At 43.8% G+C, this 15,290-nt stretch overlaps 1 protein-coding gene across 2 annotated transcripts in view; it reads right to left on the bottom strand.

Moving 5' to 3' along the window:
- GLI2 (GLI family zinc finger 2) overlaps positions 1 to 13,969 on the bottom strand; it is a 189,437-nt gene extending 175,468 nt beyond the window's left edge. The window contains exon 1 of one of the 2 annotated variants that reach the window (XM_039702027.1): positions 13,893 to 13,969. The gene's annotated coding sequence lies outside the window, so the exon portion shown is untranslated. Of the gene's footprint in view, positions 1 to 12,872; positions 12,985 to 13,892 lie in introns of those variants that run through there. The other variant, XM_039702018.1, reaches the window with a different exon arrangement.
- Positions 13,970 to 15,290: the final 1,321 nt, after the last annotated feature.

Genomic DNA, 15,290 nt, shown 5'->3' with positions numbered 1-15,290 from the left:
CTATTATTGTTTTCATAGAAAACCAATACATCTTTCATTTCTACTGAAAAGAGAATTACAAGCCCAACACGCTTAAGACACAGGCTGTGATCCAGTCTTCCAACATGGATTCAAATCTAAGCTTTTGTGTACAATAAGTGAGCAGACTCATTCAGTCCCCAGTATGACCAGTCCACTTGCAAACTGGGATATCAGATGGCACACCCAGCACCTAAGCTCATAGGTGGAAATACCATCGAAATACCATCTACAATTACAAGGTACAGCTGGATGCAGGTACTTGCATAAAGACTTTTCTATTCAGCAAAAACAAAAAACAAAAAACAAAAAAAAAAAAAAAAAAAAAAACCAACAGGAAAAACAGAAGGAATACAAATTAAGTATGATGCATTTTCAGCAGTGGTCTCACTAGCTACACAGAGGTATGATGCATGTACAACCCCTTGCACCATCTGCTCTGGTCTTCCCAGCCCTATCCTTTATCCTAACATGATTCCCCAGCAGTTTCTTGCTTATCAGAGATGTGATCTGCAGTTCTGCCACTGGACCAATTCAACACTCTTTTCTGCAGAAACCCAAGCAGTGGCTTTCCCGAGTAGCCCTTTTTTCCTTGGTACAGTGAACTTAATAGAGACGTCGAGCACAAGCGCTGGCTGCTTCCTACCCTGCTGAAATTGGGAGCAGACCTCCTGCAAGGAGGCAGCCCCAGGGAGCAGCTCTAATGCAAAGCAGCCTTTACCATTCACGAGAGCTGCAGCGCCAGGCTGCTGCTGCCAACTTTTCTGCCACGTTCATGCTGGCACTGCAGATCAGGAGGAGGAGCGGCATCCCGTGGCCACACTGCCGGAGTGACACCCGTGCACCCGAGGGGTGGCTGGACTCTGACCTCACATTTAAGCACAAGTTGGTCATAAGTCGACTGCTTCAGGCTGGGGGGACGGGCAGAACAACATTTTAGAGGCAAATGCCCTGGGAGCCACGCTCGTCACTGACGGAACCCAAGAGATCTGGATTAATTTGCCTTTTTGCTTTCAGTTTACTTTTTGCGACCTCACAGTAAACCGCTTAACCTTGTAGGCAATAAAGTGAGATGCCAGCATGTTCAGCTCATACTACTCACACTATACTCTAATCCAGTTTGCATGTCCAGTCCTGTCATTAGCTGGAGGAAACATTAATCCAAGACAGTAGAAAAGAAGGAGTAAAAAATTGTTTCTGGAAATGCAATTATTCTAATGGCAAACTGTGGAGGTTTGTTATCTAGACCCACAGCTGAGTTAAACTGAAACATATTATATTTCATGAAAAAAAGTTTTAACCATATGTTTAGTCATTTGTGAGCTCTTGATCCTAACGCACAACATAAGCTGCAATATCAGTGTCAAAAGTGCCTGATTTAAAGCATAAGAGGCAGAGTTACATGAAGTCAAGTTAAAATCACTTCTGCAAGTTTGCGGGCAGAGACCTTCACATGGAGTGACAGGTACAGGGGAACACATCCTGGGGTCTGCACCAGACAGGGGGAAAGGAAATTTTTTTCATGAAAAGTTTTTCTGTGAGAGTGGCTAGGGGGAAGATGATATAGCTGGGGGGGAAGACTGAGACAGCTAAAGAATAACACATGGTAGGCTTTCAAAACATACAGCAACATGTGACATTCGTCTGCAAGTCTGGCGCTGAGGAGCCTGTGGTCTGGCAGCAGGGAGAATTTCTGCTTTTTATTTCTTAAATCATTGCAGGCATTTGAACTAAACCCCCCACCTAATAGTCTGAGGGGTAGAACATAAAATCAGATTTTACGTACCATACTTTCAGTCAGCCATTTTCTCAGCGGATTTTTATCCTCCAACTCAATTCCCACATCATTAAAGAGATGCTGTCTCTTTAAAACACAACGTGGTGCCGTGCCAAAGCCTGCAATAAGAATCACTGGCACCAAAACAGTCAAAGCACACAGCTTAATTCTCTACTTAATAAGACAATTAAAGAAGAGTATTTGGATACAGCAGTCTGCAAGTACCAACACTGTCTCCAAAGGCATGTTGATCTGAAAGCTTTATCAGAAAGCATCTGTCACAACCAGATGCCATCAACACCTGAGAAAAGTGTGAAATAAAGTGGGTTAATGTGGCTGTGATACACACAAAGGCTTGCACTGCCCAAGTCCCTATTTGTGAGCATTTAAGAGGGTGCAGGATAAAGTGCCCAGATGTAAAATTGCTCATAGATTAAAATAAATCAAAATATATGTATACAGCTACATCTGCTAAAATAGAGTCTTGTGCAAATTACTCAAATTACAATGGAATTAAGAGTGCTGCGTATCTTGAGTATTCACTGCCATAATCATAGAAAGGCTTAGAGCAAGGCTGTTTTTAAATACTGTGCCTTGACAGATGCATTAATACACGTAGATGAACTGGGGTACAGAGACTAACATAGGCACCACTGATTGCTCACATGGACTCCCTTGACCATATCTGCCTCTAAGTTTCCAATCAGGTAATTCTCAGATGTCATCTCCTAGCAGGCTTCATCCCGCAGAGCTGAACCAAAGCTAGAGAGAAAGATAACAGCAGCGATATATGAACTAATTAGTCATTTGATTAGCTGGCAAGAAGACAAGGTCCTGCAGTTCTGTGACCTAAAAATGCCACTGATGACCTTAAAACTCCATCTCAAGGGTGTCTGGAAATCTGTAACCTCCAGGGAGAGAGAGAGAAATGGGTGATGCCTAAACTGCATTAGCTCACATGAGATGTTGAAAGAGCACAGATGTTAAGCCGAGGATAGGTGTGACATTTGAAGCACTCAGCCAGCAAAAGAGCACCTGCAGCTCTGCACTCTGTTTGAACTGCTGCACCAAGGACTCCCACTCCAGCCTACATGGGAGGTTCGTGGGACGAGTGGTTTAGCACACCCAGAAAGCACACCAGGACCACAGACCTCATCCTAGCAACCCAACAACACACAGCAAGAGAGGAAAAAAATAAACCAGATAAAAACCCCAAACTGCTCCCCATTCATTAGAGCAGGGCTAACAGCCTGCCAGTCCCAGGCAGCAGCCCCTGGCCTGCACCACGCCAGGAGAAGAGAGTGACTGAGGAAAAGGAGGGAGAAGTCACTTTGAAGAATTCTGAGTGGTTGCCTTCTTCACTTCCACTGGGGGGTCCTACACTTCAGTGGAGATCTGATTCTGGTAAACCCCATGAATGCACTAGTTATTCCACATGCAGTAACAGGAGGAGGGAGTGGGGTGATGGCAGGAGGCTGAAAAGTTGCATCTTCAACAGCAAAGGAGGAAGACACCAAAATGACCAGGGTTAGGGGTCCCAAGTTGTTCTGTGACCCCTTTCTCCAGCCTGACAGCTGGAGCATCTCATCACCTGACTGCACCCACTGCACCCAGGCAGTGCCTCCCTGGAAAGCCACCACCTGCTACAGAGGAACCGACAGCGACCAGAAATGGGCCAGCCCAAAGTGGGCAGCAGAAAAGCAACACAGACTCACAAGCAGTGAGTTCCTCTCTACAAGAAAGCCCACCTCATCTCCCACCTTCGACAGCTGGGATGGAGTCTGATTCTCAGGTGTCTCTCTACCCCAAGCAGAGATTAAAGGAAACAAATGCATTGGCAAAGATGCTCCTGCCATCTGCACCTTGGTAATGCCCTCTGGAATAGAGAAGAGGAAGACCCCTCACCCTGCACGCTCCTGGGAGAATGGTGCAACCTCCAGCAGCTGCCAGTACTGCCCTGTTTCATCCCCATCCTCTCCACACAGATCCAGACCTGCCTTTCACCACCCACTTCCCCCATGTGCTTTGACCCAGAGGGATGAAATCACCTCCAGCATCAGTGAATTTCTCAGAAGAAGTCCAACACATAGTTTAAATTTTACCAACCCCTGCCAGAGGCCTTGGAGTAAAATACAGAAGTAGGAACATTTTCTCAAATAGGAAATGGGAGATTTAGAGAGCTGCAGCAGGGTCTCTAAAGAAGTGCAAGCTTTGCTGGGATAATACAACCTCAATATGCACAATGTCTCCACCCCTCATTCCCTTTTCTCTGAAAAAAAGGGGAAAAAGACCCCAAAAGCACACACAATAAATCAAACATGAAAAAATTGGCCATGGACATAGTTCAGTAACACATGTGCTGTGCTCAGCCCTGTGTTTCCTTACAGCTCTCAGAAGCAGCAAGTTAAGAATCCAGTTACTGCAGTTACAAAGAAATTTAAGGTTTCCAAATCCGACTTATTGTGAATTGAAACAAAACCTCAAAATGCTGAAATTCTCCACAAAAGGAATTCTAAAACAATCACTTGGAGTCCACTGGAAAAGCAATTATATTGCTACTGTATTTCCTACAATGGAATTATACTTAAAAATTCTAAACAGAAACTTATTTCAACACAAAGCATGTAAAACAATGAATTGTTAACACTCTCAGAAAAATCCTCCATCTCTTTTTTTCTGCAACTTTTTTACAACATTGACCTGGTTTTGTAGAAGATTTTAGTGTTGAATGACGCCAGATATTGGAATATGATTCCATCAACGAGTCCTAGCCAGGAAATACCAAAGCCGGGGTTGCCAAAGCAACATAATTAACTTGATCACGGTACATACACTGTGTGCCACTTCCCAAACAGCCCTTTAACACCCAGCTAAATCCTTGGCTTGAATGGCTCATCCGAATGAATTTCTCCTCCAAGTTCCTCAAGAACACAGAGCAAAAGGAGAAGTTGTCAAAATTACTAAAAGCCAAGTACCACTCTGCTCCCTGGCCAATGGTCCCCTGGGCTTGAAGAGGTCAAGGAGCAATTCTTGAGCCTGCTCCCACAACTATGAACTGTAGCAATCATAGAAACACATGACTCTCTTGCATTTCATAAAAATTCACTTTCAGTTCACTGTTACCAAATTTAAGAGGTTTGATTCTTTTATGTCATTATCAGTAAAATTACTACCGTTCGGGCAGGGAGGCCTGAATGCTGGTGCTAAACCTTGATCCTGGGGCCACAAACTTCAAAACCTGAATATGCTGTCACTAACTCAATGTGTACAATGTATCAAAAATAAGAATCTGTCTGTTCATTTGGAAAAAAAAATAAAATAAGAAACAGAATAAAAAATTGAGTGATGGGCTTTCAGCCTGTCATCAGACCACTGTGACCTCAATTTTTGAGAAAGAAAGTCAAAATCTATTCTTATCTTCAGAGATTCAAGATGTATTTATGTGTCAAACTTTCTCCCCCTTGTCCTTAGCCTTTGGGAAGCACACTAAAAATTATATCAAAGCCTGAAAACCCTGCGATCACATTCACATTCACCTCTGACCCAGGATGCTTGCAGCTCTCACCACCTCCTCAGTGCATCCTCACCACGCGGCCAAGGCAGCAGGACTGGGAGCAAATGGCTCAGGATGAAATAAAGGCCACTTTGCATAGCAAAATTGTGCTGCCCTGCTCAAATTCTGAAGGCCAAAAAAGTTTTCTTTGGCAGTTTTCTGCTTCTTTGTATCTGTGAAGGATATTTCACCACCATCTTCCTCTCCTTACATACAAATATTTGATTATTCTCTTTGAAATGTCTCTGTAACATCTACAGGCATAGGATGCCGAATGCAAACACTGATTGATTCTTTCTTAGCCATCAAATGTGCTTACACAGCAACTACACACAGCAAATCCACACAAATCTCACATTTCACGTTTTAAAATATGAACATGCTGTGTTTTTTTTTACTCAAACATAATGAATGAGCTTAAATATTAGAACTTGAAATTATTAAGTAAATCATGGCACCTGTAAAGCTTTTATTTGCATAACATTAATTCTTGATGGCATGTAAAACAAATTCATCACTCTCACTATATTGTAGTCTGATTTATGTTCGAATTGGAAAAAATAAAAATCTTGAGCACAAAATTATGTTGACAAGATGTACGTGCTTTTCGAAGCACAAGATTTTTTTCTTTTCTGAAGCATCAAAACAACTAAATTATGGGAAAGAGGGCTGGGAGAAAGCATCTTTAAAAATGAATAACATACTAGCGTCACACATACACACTCTACAGTTATTAATGTCAAGCATGGTGGAGATACTCTAGAAAATCATTACCATTCATAGCTACTAACAGCCATTAAATTTCAATCAATTCAACTTAACACAAGTGTACTTCAGCAGCCCTTACAGTTCCTTATAGAGGTGGCTCAGAAAGTCCTGTCTGACTTATTGCATTGTCCCCCGCACAAAGGGGCATTGCTGAGCATCGCTGTGAAAAGGAGCGAGCTTGGTGTTGGGAACTGATGCTCTTTTAACACCGCTGCAATCAACAGACCTTGCTTTTAAAGACGGTGTGATAAAAGGGCTCTAATAGAGCTCCTCAGGTCAGCATGGAAGGGAGAAACACACTGATTCTGGCTAGGAATGACACTTTCCAAGCTGAAAAAAAATAAATGCTGAGATGTTTTCAAGGGGTTTTCAATGAATTTCAGCGACAGAATCAAACTGCTTAACACAGTGCTAAACAACTTCCAGGTGATCTGCTTGCTTGAATAGAATATCATCACTAAATATACATTTAAACAAAACAGGATTTAACTTCCAGAGCCTGAATATTTAAAGCCCCTAGTGATGAATATAAGCCACATCACTGTAACATTACAGAATCTCCACTCTTCTACATTGCATTTGTAACACGGGAAGTTTTTCTCTGCCACTGCAGGAATTAAGCTGTGCAGCTAACCATCCCTTGAAGATTCTGGGAAGAACCAGCTGGTCCCATGCTGGGGGTATTTGCCACTCGTGGTGGGGTGAGGGACTGTGACCACAGGGTGCTCCTCTCTGAGGGGCTGGACCCACACCGGCTTCTGCTGTGCAGCACAGCATCCCAGAGAAGGTGCCTTCCTCTGGAGAGACTGCATTAGTTTCATGTGAGTGGGTTATCTACACTGAAATCCTACATTCCACAGGGGATAAGAGACATTTTATTACTATCCTCCCCCCACTCTCCTTTCCCCCGAAAGCCCAGATTTTTCCAGCAGGGTTCATTCTGCTGGGCATTAAGTCCTTTCCCTAGATTTACAGGCAGCTGAAGCTTGCAAGTGTCTGCTCCTACAGAACAAGAGTCACTCCATGCACAGAAAAACAGATGTGCCATCACCGTAGCTGAGATTAGAAGCTCAAGCCCAGAGTCCCTTTTGTGGATTTTACATCAGCCCTTAAAAGCATCAGGATTGATGCTACTATTCTTTGGGAGAGTATTTGGGACTGTCCTGCACAACTCTATGGTTTTGCTTCCCCAGGGAATTAGACTTAGCATTTAACATGGGGTAGCAGTAAAGTTCTTTAGAACCAAGAAACATCCAAGTAATCTCTCAGGCAGATATATGCTTCATTTTAACTCATTTGCCTACACTTACAAGCTGCACTAAATGAAATGAAATTAATGTTAAAAGGGACGTTTATTGAAAAATCTTCCAGTGACAAGTTCAGAAAGCGCCAGAGTTCAAGTAAATCGTTCCATGGAAAATGTTAGCAAAGCTTAATCATACTGAAAGCCACATTTAATTACAGCTTTTTAAGTCCATCTGGGAAAAAAAAAGGGACTTAAATATGTCACCTGAGATGATCTAGATACTGAAACTATTTGTAAGTTAACAAAAGCATTTGCATCACAAAGCGCTCTGGGGCAGCACCACGGCAAAGCAGATGTGTAATGAACAAGGATCACAGCACCAAAACAATCAGGACTGTAAATAACTACTACTAATCTGCAATCATTTAAATTTGGATTTAATTGCTAGGCAGCAAATACATTTAATTCCTGAAGAGGTAAATGCTCTGCCGAATACACACTCAAAGGTATTTAGTGACAGAAGCACCACAATCAAGAATCCAAATGTCAGGAAGGCAGAGAAAAGCCAAGGAGTAGAGCTGGGGCTGCCATGAGTTCACAACTTTAAACAAACTTTTCCCTGGAAGAGAATTAATAATGTGGCCATCCCCACTGTACATACTGTAACTGCTGCAGGAGTGACACAATGAGGCACATGGGAGGCAAGAGGGTAGTGACTATAGAACAAAATTCCATCTAGTGACTAATGAATAAAAAGTTCCTTTTATTTCTCAGTTGTTTTTGGTTCATTAAATTTTCCACAGATTTGCAGAGAAGAAAACGTGATCAATAAACCTTGACAAAAGTGAACATGTGAAATAGGCTAGAGAAAGGCACAGGAAGATAAAAGTGATATCCCGATCACAGATTTCAGAGGCAGATGACCAGAGCTCTGGGCTGCTGAATAATCTGAATAGACCATCATTTCTTTACAGCCTTTTACTTTCTTTTCCCTGACTGTTGGAACTCTTCATTCAATACAATAGTAAATGCACTAAAACTTTTTTTCTTATGCTAATGGTCGAAATCGGGCGCTCAGAGTTAAAACACACTTCCCACCAACTTGTTTTCCTAAAAAAAAAAAAAAAATTAACCTATTCAAGTTAAACTAAAATGTCAAAGACAGCTTAAGGCTTACTCTCACCATTCCTCAAAATTAATGGTTTTCTCCCCAGTAGATACAAAAAGAAAAGACTTGAATAAGGATAAAGCTGCAAGACTCTTTTCATATGAAAAAGAACACTTAGAAAGTAAAAAGAAATACATCCAGTACAAAGATCCTGGTACCTACAGTTCTAATTTGTATTGTTTCCTCTTAGAATATTTATAATTGCAGAAAGGTGACAGCCAATCACAAATAATTGTGAAAAGATAAGAAAAGATTCACCAGTGACTAATGTATTTGGGCAGTCATGCCCATGACAGTATCAGAAATGCTTCCACTCATTACAATAGGAGCCCAAGGGAGCCTATTTTCAATTTTTTTCTAATTTGGGTGTCCATTTCCAGGCACCGAGGCCTCTTTTTGCTGTGGTACTGAATATTCACAAATCCCAAACAGTTTTTACAGCTCTGACCTTCTGAATTAAAGGACAATTTTCCTGTTCCCTTTGTGCAACACTTTTCATCTTTAGTGCATTTGGGTTCACTTTGTTTATAAGAAGTTAAAGGTTATGGGTTGTGGTTTTACAGTAGCCAAGAGTGAATGAACAAAAGTTCTGTGGCCTCTCCTGGACTACACACATCGAACATGTATTCACTCCCAACTGGAACTGGTCTGTAGAAAATTTGACCTGATTACCCACTATTTCCATTCCAGTCACTTGTTCGCAAGGGAAACCTGCAATTTTGCCTCTTCAACTATCAGGATTGCCATGCAAGATGCAATTTTCATTCCTTTTACATCAAACACCAGTCAGTTTCTAGAAGATGCATATATATGGGATCTGCTGCATACACAGGTCATGAATTGTGTGTATTCCATGCATGCACACAAAAGTGTGTGCATACATGTAGATATGCACAGGCACACATGTATTATCTGCCTTTCTAACACAATGCCTTCTTGCTGCCACTCATACGAGGATTCATTCTTTGCTGTTATTTTATTTAGTGTTGCATTAATTAATTCCCAAATACCTACAAGTTGTTTTGGTTTTCTTTAAAAAGGTCCTGGCAACAGAGCTGAAGCAAACCCTAAATACCACTTAATGCTTTGTGGCAAGTTGTCCAAATGTGCAACTGTTTAAAATATTTACCCAGGTACATAAGGGGGTTGTGCAGCTCTCGAACAATGCCCTGGAATCTCTCCCATCAGCAAGAAAGCAGACAAAAAGCAGAGACTGCTTAACCTCAATGCCTCAGCAGCAAGTGAGAAGTGCAAATATTGCATTTCTATAAAGCCCTAGAAGCTTCATAGAAATGGAGTGGCAACTAATTAGTTTGATGCTATAGTCACATCTAATGTTCCTAAGTAGCTTCTTTGAAAAAACTCACTGCCTTGAAATCCTCGGCCAGATTATTAAGTGGAGGCTTTGTGATGGGGCAATAGATAGGTGTTTGCTCCACAAATACATTGCAGATTTTGGTGACTGCTTACTGAATCCACTGCCTTCACTAATCTGCACTGGAAACTTCACTATGAACAGAGCACTTCTCAGAGTACAAAAGCATGAAGTATCTGTGTACCTTTCAGACTACAGGGCAAACAACTGGCTTACAGTAGGCCACCAAAAACAGGGGCAGGCAGTTAACCAAGTGTCTTCTGTACTTGCAAAGAGAGAATGAGAATAATGCAATTGCTGTTAGTTCATATGCTCTACCCTATCCTTAAATTTAAAAAGGATGGGTCCAAAAAAATCAAACACTCTCAATAGAAATAAAGTATCAGGATCATGAAAAATGTATTTGCAAGTCAGACAAAACTGTAGCGACCACATAACCCTTTCTGTATACAGCTGATCACACAACCCCAGAGCCTGTGCAGCTTCTACACAAGTGTGCCACTGAAAGGGAAGTTGTGGTATAAACTTGTAAGATCATCAGGATCACAGAAAACATAATCAGAAATGGTTCTTTGACATAGAAGTTCAAAATGGTTTTCAAAACAATGACAAAAATACTGCTCATTATATATATGCAGCCAGAAGGCTGTTTTTTCTAAATGTGACTTCTGTGTGACATTTGGGAATGCAAGCTGCTATGTACTGGAAGTCTGAGGTCAAGTTCTGTTCTCTTTTATCCAAGTATAACCTGGAGCAGCTTCAATGAAATTATGCCAGATTTATATTGACATATGCATCTAGTTCAAATTCTTCGATGGCTCTAATTTTTCTCTAATTGAATGACCTAACACAAATAGTATTTGTCCATCTGTATACATCCCCTTTGACACACTGGAGAAAAAAAAAAAAAAAGACATTGAAAGGAAGCTGGAAACAGTCCTCGAGATCTGTTTTCCTTTGAAGAACAGCAGTTGCATTTCTGGGCACTTCAAAGTCACATACTTTAAGCAATAATAACATTCAAGATGAAGTGAATCTTACCTCAACTTGCTTTAAAGATCAACTCTTTCACAAACACACACCAGAGGTTGGATATACACATACCTATAGATTAACAAGTTCATCTTCAGTCAATCAGGCACTTTGCAGTGCTACAGATAGGTCATGCTTTCAATCAAATGACAAATTTCCAGGAGTTGTTTACACTGGAAAAGCCATAATGAATTTCATTCACTTCTTAAAAGTTGTCAGTTTTGCAATAACATTCAATACTACATTTTTATTGCAATTCAAAGTTTGACAGGTGTCACCATTTCCTGAAGTCACAGCCAAAATACAAATTACCATATCCACCCATCAGAAAAGCTGAACCAAACCAATTCACCAATTGTAGTTGCTGTATGCAGCAATTATCACGCAATTCAAACATCCCAGCAGCATAAACAATAACTTAATTATTTAGCAATATCCTCTTTTCCAGGTGAATTTAGTTTCTTTTCTAATGATGTTAATTTTTTTAGGTTTAGAACTTTAAAAAAACCAAAACAAAACCAACCCCAAAAAGACCTCCAAAGTTTTTCTTAAAGTAAGGTAGCTACAACAAGCAGATAAAATCAGCAAGTCTTACAACAAATCAGTCTATTTCACTTGTGTGTATTTTGAATTTCATGGCTTATTTACTTAACTTTTTTGGCACCAACTCCACAGCACATGCCAATACAGTATTTGTTTAAATGCTGTTTTATGCACATGCTAGTAACGCTTACTTTCAAATTCTTGTACATCCCAAGAGCCTCAGTTGAAAAAAAAAAAAAAGAAGAAGAAAAGAAAGAAAAAGAAAAAAGAAGGCGATTTGTAGGGGGTAGTCAAGGTTTTACAACTAGTGCCTTTATCTGTGGCTGTAAAAATATAAACACCATACACCAATAAAATGCTAATTTCTGCAAGCACGAAGTTTTCCAGCACCTGGGGCAGTATGAAATGCGAGGGCAGCTCTAGGAAGACACAAGTTTCGCTGGCCCGGCCGGCGGTGACCCCTCGCCTGGACATTTGGCCACCCGGGCCATGTACCGGGTCCCGGCCCCGCGGAGGCGGCTCCGCAGCGCAGCGCGCCCGCGGCCAAGCCGCAGCCCCGGCCCGGGACGTTTTGAAGCCCTGGCTGCAGATTAGCTAAATGAATAAATAAATAAATAAGCCCGGAAAGCTCGGAAAAGCCGGCAGCAGGACCACTGATAAATCACCCTAAGCCCCCGCGCTGGAAAAGTCAGGTTTCCCAGGAAATGATGGCAATCACTTGAGGCAGAAAAGGCATCTAGATGAGCCCATCTCCCTCCCCTCCTCCCTGATTGTTTTAAAGCCACCGAGTCCGGGGGAAAAACTCTCAACTCTCTAAGTCCTTAATAGGATTGGAGTCCGGGTCTCTCCAAGCCGCTCCTCATCACACAGGGATCAAGTTGCAGCAGGGAATTTTTTAAATTCCTCAGCAAATATACTTGTCGAAAGATTGCCCCTCCCGGATGGGGGGATGACAAGGAGGCGAGGGGGCAACTTCATTTTTCTTCTGGAAAAAAAGACAAACTCAATTCTGGCTTTGGGGAGCTCTGCCGTCCTCCGGGAGCCAGGGCAAGGCGGTCCCGGCAGCAGCCCGGGGCTGGGACTGTCACCGCAGCCCCCGGGAAAAACAATGGCCGTGGAGGCACGGTCCGGGAGGGGTCTGCACGGGGAAAGGGGGGGACACGCCGGACACACGCGCGGCCCCATCCTCCCCGCTCACCTGCGGGGTCGGGGGGACACACGGGCCGGGCCCCCTCGGCACCGCTGCGAGGAGAGACCCTCACCAAACTGCACCCTCCCTCGCACACACCCCCACCGGCGCAGGGCAGCTCCAGCCAGAGCGGCACAAGAGGAGGGAGGGAAAAAAAAAGAATAAAAAGCACAATGAAAAGACACAATAAGCATCAACTTTACCCAAAAAGCGGAGCAGCAAGTTTTCAGTAGACGAGCGGTTGCCGCGGAGCAGCGCTGCTCCTCCGGACCCCCATCATAAACTTGGGGGAGGGGGGCGTGGGAGGGACTTTCCCTCCGTCCTTCCCTTTTGTGCCTCTCCCCCGCTCCGCTCCGCTCCTCGCCAAAAGCTGCCGCGGATGCCGGCGGCGCGGGGCTCTCCCGGCGGAGCAGCCGCGGAGCAGCTCCGCGGAGGCGGGCGGGGAGAGGGAGGGAGGAGGGGAGGGCTGGGGAGGGCCGGGGGCGGCGTGCGGAGGTGAGGGGCTCCTGCTGCCCATCCGCCCGGGACACGGCGCGCACACGTACTTTATGTGTATAATAGATATACGCACACATGCACACACACGAGGGATGAAGTTGAGCAGCCTGCAGGAAGACGCTGGAGCGCTTTCAAGCCCTGACACAAGAGGAAAACTGGCTCTAGGGTCTGTTTTCTCTTCCACCCGCCCTTTAAGAAAAAAAAAAGGGAAATCTAAACCTTCCCACCCTTTTGGCGCGGGAGCAGCGCACCGCTCCGGATCTTCTCTCTCCTCCCCCAGCCCCTTTCATCCCGGATCGCCCCCTCCCTCTCCTCAGCGAACCATTTTGGGTGCGGGGCTTTGTGAGGGGCGCGGTGGGATCCGCTCCGCCAGCCCGGCCCCGCACGCCCCGCTCAGCTGGAGCACATCTGCAGCGAGCCCACCACACAAATCCCCCTTGCTCGAGCAAAGCTGCCCCCTCCTCCCCAAACAGCACAAGTTTGGCTTGTGCAGATTCGCTCGCGCAGAGGCGGGGATGGAGCTGGGGGTGGTTTTCCTCAACTTTGGTGGTTGCTTTTTCCCCGAGAGTTTGCGCGACTTTTTCAAGCCCCCGCCACAGCAGGGCTGGAGGCAGCAGAGCTCCGCGGAACATCCTCGCACACGGGCGGCTCTGCCCGCCAGCAGCATGTCGGGGGAGAAACGCGTTCATTAAAGACTGCTCCCTAAACGCGATAAGCAAGCTCACCGGAGGTTGAATCTAGTTCCATCCTCTTGTTTTGGGACTAAGGCTACGAGGAGGGGAGAAAGAATCTCCAAAAAGTGCCCCGCTCCCACCCCGAATATCTTCGCTTTTGCTCCGATCTACATTAAACAGCAGTACCAATGAGAAACGCAGCAGCCTGAACTTGGACTTTGGCCAGGCTGGGCTTGTTGCTTAAATTGTTTTGATTTCTTTGGCTATGGAATTTATCAAAAGTTTAAAACACAACCAGATGCTGTTGGGAAGGGTCACTGCGCTGTACTCCACTCCAGAGCAAGCTCAAACTCGCCGTATCATCAGGGTATCTGACTCCGGCAGGATTATGGCCAGTACCATGGCAACCGCATGCCACATCAGCCCCCAGCTTCACTTTCAGTCCCTTGGGCAGTGTTAACATTTGCCAGCGGATTTGCCCGACACGCAGCCCAGGTCCGGGCAAGTGGAAAATGAGCACAAACCACTCAGAAACCTTCCTCTTCTAGCCTGTGCAAAGCAACCTGGCTGGACTGCTTCATACTACAATTTTAATCCTAAAAACCGGCTACCAATTTGGGTGCCTTGTATCTGAAATTTTGCACACATAGTTTTTTTCTCATTTTTTTCTTTTCTTTCTTTTTTCCCCCTTATTTTCTGGATGTCATTAAACAGCTAGTATCAGAAGGTGACAACTGGCTCACCATGCACTCTGAAATCCCATTTATTCCATTCAGATAGCCCGGGAAGGACTGTGAGACAGGTTATTTTGCCAACCGCCAATACTGCAACTTTTTTTTTGTTGTTTTTTTTTTTTTGGTCAAAGTCTCACATTAACATATACTCAGTTTTATACAAAGAAATTCCCTCCTCTCTGCATGCTACACATGCAGTCGGTGCTGGCACAGCAGCACAACCTTACCCCATTCAAATGGACAATTTTGTGCTGAGAGGAGTTTCATTGCACCTACTACTGATGGGCACCATGCAAGGGAGAGGAGGCTTTGGTTACCAAAAGAAGGATCAAAAAAAGTCTTTGATCTCCAAAAACAAAGCTCACTTTTATTCCCAGGTTACTTCACTAGGGAAAGATGACCTGGCAGCTTGGGAGATAGGTTAGAATAATGGGGTTTTGGATGGATCAAAATGACAAACTGGCAAAACATTAACACTAAATATGTCCTAAATTCTTGCTGCACAGTTATAAACATGTGTACATCCAGACTGCTGGCCAAGAACATATTTAAAATCAAAAGAAGGAAGAATTAAAGGATTAATTCAGAGTTATGTAAAGAAGGACAGTTTTTTCTTCTAGAATTCTCACATGCCAATCTTTTAGAAGATGGAGATTTTTAAGCCTGAATGGAAACTCCTCCTTTTTGTCTGAAGGATGACGGCTGGCGATGGCTG

Source organism: Passer montanus, unplaced genomic scaffold (genome assembly GCF_014805655.1).
Source record: "Passer montanus isolate IOZ18808 unplaced genomic scaffold, ASM1480565v1 scaffold1, whole genome shotgun sequence".
In the NCBI taxonomy this organism is placed as follows: Eukaryota; Metazoa; Chordata; class Aves; order Passeriformes; family Passeridae; genus Passer; species Passer montanus.
Note: the sequence above shows the minus strand (reverse complement) of the source record. Positions and strands in the feature narration are given on the sequence as shown.